The sequence below is a fragment of the Triticum urartu genome, chromosome 1 (assembly GCF_003073215.2).
Source record: "Triticum urartu cultivar G1812 chromosome 1, Tu2.1, whole genome shotgun sequence".
Classification (NCBI taxonomy): Eukaryota; Viridiplantae; Streptophyta; class Magnoliopsida; order Poales; family Poaceae; genus Triticum; species Triticum urartu.
The window spans coordinates 507,604,645-507,610,056 of NC_053022.1; the positions used below are offsets into that span (position 1 = coordinate 507,604,645).

A 5,412-nucleotide genomic window follows, 5' to 3' on the forward strand; every position below is an offset into this window, starting at 1 on the left:
CTATATAGTAGCTCACCGTCAAACTCCTATGGCTAAGTGAAAATGTTAAAGCAATATAGTCCGATTGCCTCGTTCCCTGCGCCACCACCTTCTTAATGGACCAAGACGTTGGATCAAGTGTGAATACGCGTTTTTTGCGAACACCCCCGCATTATCACTACTAGGGAAAAGGCTAGCAGCAGCGCAGGTTTTAGGTGTATCAGTAGCGCGGGGACCAGCGCTACTAATAAGGCGCTACAACTAACATGTAGCAGTAGCGCGTGCTCACCAGCGCTACTGCTACACAAGTGTAGCAGCAGCGCGCTTAGTGGAAGCTCGCTACTGCTATTATGCCACCCGCGCTACTGCTATTACGGACCCACGCTACTACTAACATAATAGTAGTAGCGTTTCTTGAGTACCAACGCTACTAGTATACTAAATACTAGTGGGGCACAATTTTTTTCCACGCTACTACTAACTTATTAGAAATTAAAAAAAAATCAACCAATTCCATTCTATCACACAGTTGTCGTATCTACTATCACACAGTTCCTCATTATAGCCATAACTCATGCATAATTCCTATCCTTTATAGGCGTAAGAGTATAAACTGTACACAGGTCCTCATTGTAGCCATAACTCATGAATAATTCCTATCCTTTATAGGCATAAGAGTATAAACTGTGCGTGGCAGCTACCTACGTAAGTGGTGCTTGCCATGCAAATTCAGAATTTTACCACTACTTCTAGATGCCAGAGAATGAGACACGTTAGTTGTTATGGTCCGATCAAAATATTGGATCACTCGTCAATGTGCGGCGCCTGCCCGAACTGATCTCGCGACCTGCAACTGCGACGAAACACACTGGGCAGCCTCGACGAGCCACACCTAACCGACGACAGCCACCGTTGTGACGGCGTCACGTCCCTCACCCTGGCCCTCAGCTCCAGCAGGCATCGGTCGATGTTGTCCTCGTGCCTCGCCAACAGCGGACGGAGGAAGCCATCGTACACGTGCCTCGCACCCTGAAACCCGAACACCAGTAAGATTCAGATTCAGAATTTGTCACATACCGAATCAAGTGTATCTAAATGTTGATCATCTCTCGGGCTCGGGGTGTCTGGTCGACTGCTTACCCATGTGCTGGGGTGCCGGAGATAGAGGACGAGCATCAGCTTCGCCTCTCCATACATCAGCAGCCACGACACCATCCGGTCCACGAACCTCTCGACGACCGTCAACATTGCCACCAGAACCCTGCAACATTACCAATAGAGGTTCAAAAACTTCAGATTCTATAGAAGAACCCTAGGAAAAACAATGTGGTACATGTCGGTTCCAATGTGCTACAAATTTTCCTCGAAATTCTTATTTAAGCCGTAATGCACAACTTAACTACACACTGAAGCAGCACATAGCTACTGCCATGACAAAAGATAACACAAAAGATTAGAAGCAATTCTGTTGTGTTGGAAGCCCTAAAAAGAAACAACACATACGAACCACATAAGGAGTTAAGAGGCATAATTCTTCCGGTAATTTTCTATCTATCCATTTTTCTAAGTAGTCACTTCAATACCTTGATATCTTCCACATTTTCAAAGATAACAAAGTCCATGAATCTACTGTTTGAAGAGCATAGTGACTATACAAACTTGCAAATTGGGCTGGCCAAAAACTAAACATAGAGTGCATCTTCTCTAAACAGAGAGTGGTACTTGTTGAAGACAAAATGGACTGAAGTGATAAAAAAAGGACACAGTGTCATACATACAGTCTACCAATGCACACAAAAGCTTACCCTCAAATAGCCAACCATGTAATAAGAAGACTAAAGCATTGTGGGGGGAGGGATGCTGCTGCCAGACAGTGTCATACAGTCTACAAAATGACAACCAGTGGACTCTTTTAATCTGATAGTGTTTCTTGTAGAAGAAATAGGCAAGATAAATCAAGTCATGATTGAATATTGATTGAGGACTACCAATCCATATATATAAATGTATTGTTTCTATTACTCAACAGAACATGTAGGTAGCAACCTAATATGATGCTTAATTTGCACGAAAAACCACAAACCCTTTTTTCCTCTAGAATAAAAGTACCTCCCAACTGTTCAAAACCACCACAAATTCATCTTGTTGCATATATCAACCGAAATGGATCCTAGTGTCACTAGTAGAAAAAGGGTCAATCGTGAAGCACATTAGTGCCGGTTCCAATGGCTAGCCGGGCCGCTTTCATTAGTACCGGTTCGTGGCGAACCTTTAGCACCGGTTCGTGCCACGAACCGGTACTAATGAGAGTGGTGGCAGGATGTTGTCAGAGTGGGGCCCCTCCAGCACCTTTAGTACCGGTTCGTGCCACGAACCGGTACTAAAGGTCGTCCTATATAAACCCTTCGTCCACCAGCACTCTGTTCTTCCCCCTTTCCCCTCTCCGGCCCTCTCCTCTGTTCTTCCCTTCTTCCTCTCGAGTTCATCACAAAATTTGCCCAAAATTTGTCAAGATTTGAAGGCCCTCATCCATTCAAATGATCACAAAGGTTAGCAACTTTGTCCTTTCATCTCTCATTGCTAGATTAGCTCTTGCATTGGTTTATATAGTGATTAATTTGTGAGTTTAGTAATTTGGGAGGATATATATATGTGCTAATATTTGATTTATATGCAATTTGAGGTCAAAAATAACACTTAGTTTGCATATGTAGGTGTGGTTTACTTAGTGCCTTCTAAATCTCCATCGTAGCCACCGTCGGTCGCCCGCACCGTCCCGTCGCCGGCACCACCTTGTGGTGAGCCTCTTGTTCATGAAATTTTATATAAAAATTGATGTGTGTGATTTGGATATATAGTTACTCGTATAATTATCTTACCCGTACGTTGTTTGTTATACATATAGTGCCATGGTTTTGATATCCGTCCCCGTCGGCCCTAGTCCTTGTTATGATTCGGATGTGGTATGTATATTCTCTTTTAAAACTAGTTGCATTTCGTGTTTATGACAAATTATGCCCATCAAGTTGACATAGAAATTTTTTCTAGGAGGTATCTGAACCTGAAATTCCAACCGACCCTATTGCCGAGAGGTTAAATTTAGTTGAAAGAGAAAACGGAGTACTTGAAAGAAAAATTGAAAAGAATTGAGGGGGAGAAGATGGAATTGGAGTTGCATGTTGCCGATGTCGTCGATGATCACAAGATCAAGATGGAGAAAATGCGCTTGAAGATTAGAAAGATTAGAAAATATGCCATCGATAGTGAGGCTTGGTATCATTATGCTGTTGGATCCATTGTTACCTTAGTTGCGATCTTGATCGTATTTGTTGTTGCATTTAAATGCTTTAGCTAGAGAGTTATTTGTTTGTTGCATTTAAGTGTTGTATGAACTTTATGTATGAACTTGTATTAATTTGGTCTATTCGGTGTTGTGTAATGAAGATGAGCCGGAATGGATGTACGATGACCGATGCTCTCCCCAGTTCGTTGAGGGCGTGCATACTTTTCTGCTTGCGGCTGAGGCAAACAAGCGGGCGATGGTTTTATGCCTTGTCCATGTGCTCGCTGTAAGAATGGTCACAATTACTCTACGTCAAGAACCATTCACGTCCACCTGTTTAAGACCGGTTTCATGCCCCATTATAATGTTTGGACCAAGCACGGAGAAAGAGGGGTTATGATGGAAGACAATGAAGAAGAAGAGGACGACGACAGCTATCCTGGCCATGGGTTCCCTGAATACGATGATACAACAATGGGGGAAGAAGCTGAGCCGGTAATGCGGGAAGAAGCTGAGCCGGCAATGCGGGAAGAAGCTGAAGAAGAGGCATCAGATGAGCCCGTTGATGATCTAGGTCGGGCCATTGCCGATGCAAAGAGAAACTGCGCAAGTGATTTGGAGAAGAAGAAGTTGCAGCGCATGTTAGAGGATCACAAAAAATTGTTGTACCCGAATTGCGTAGGTGACAAGAAAAAGCTGGGCACCACACTGGAATTGCTGCAATGGAAGGCAGAGAATGGTGTATCTGACAAGGGATTTGGAAAGTTGCTGGTAATGATAAAGGATATGCTTCCAAAGGACAACGAATTGCCCGAGAGTACGTACGAAGCAAAGAAGGTTGTCTGCCCTCTAGGGTTAGAGGTGCAGAAGATACATGCATGCCCTAATGATTGCATCCTCTACCGCGGTGAGTACGAGGATTTGAACGCTTGCCCGGTATGCGTGGTGCATTGCGCTATAAGATCAGCCACGATGACCCTGGTGATGTCGAGGGCGAGCGCCCCAGGAAGAAGATTCCTGCCAAGGTGATGTGGTATGCTCCTATAATACCACGGTTGAAACGTTTGTTCCAAAACAAAGAGCATGCCAAGGCGATGCGATGGCACAGAGAAGACCGTAAGAAAGACGGAAAGTTGAGAGTACCCGCTGACGGGTCGCAGTGGAGAAAAATCGAAGAGAAAGTACGGGAAGGAGTTTGCAGATGACGCAAGGAGCGTATGGTTTGGTCTAAGCGCAGATGGCATTAATCCTTTTGGGGAGCAGAGCAGCAACCATAGCACCTGGCCTGTGACTCTATGTTTGTATAACCTTCCTCCTTGGTTGTGCATGAAGCGGAAGTTCATTATGATGCCAGTGCTCATCCAAGGCCCTAAGCAACCCGGCAACGACATTGATGTGTACCTAAGGCCATTAGTTGAAGAACTCTTACAACTGTGGAATGGAACAGGTGTACGTGCGTGGGATGAGCACATGGGGGAAGAATTTGACCTAAAGGCGTTGTTGTTCGTGACCATCAATGATTGGCCTGCTCTCAGTAACCTTTCAGGACAGACAAACAAGGGATACCGCGCATGCACGCACTGTTTGGACGATACCGACAGTATATATTTGGCTAATTGTAAGAAGAATGTGTACCTGGGACATCGTCGATTTCTTCCGAGCAGGCATCCCGTAAGAAAGAAAGGCAAGCATTTCAAAGGTGAGGCGGATCACCGGACGAAGCCTCGCCACCGTACTGGTGCTGATGTACATGATATGGTCAAGGATTTGAAGGTGGTCTTTGGAAAGGGTCCTAGGTGGACAACCTGTTCCGAATGACACTGACGGACGCGCACCCATGTGGAAGAAGAAATCTATATTTTGGGACCTGCCCTATTGGAAAGACCTGAGGTCCGCTCCGCAATCGACGTGATGCACGTGACGAAGAATCTTTGTGTGACCCTGCTTGGCTTCTTGGGCGTGTATGGGAAGACAAAAGATACACCTGAGGCACGGGAGGACCAGCAACGTATGCACGGAAAAGACGGCATACATCAGGGTCATGCAAGCTACACTCTTACCAAAGAAGAGAAGGAAATCTTCTTTGAATGCCTGCTCAGTATTAAGGTACCGTCTGGCTTCTCGTCGAATATAAAGGGAATAATAAACAT

The 5,412-nt window shown here is 45.0% G+C and overlaps 1 pseudogene; it reads right to left on the reverse strand.

Moving 5' to 3' along the window:
• Nucleotides 1–790: 790 nt before the first annotated feature.
• On the reverse strand, nucleotides 791–1,579 carry LOC125532996 (annotated as a pseudogene).
• Nucleotides 1,580–5,412: the final 3,833 nt, after the last annotated feature.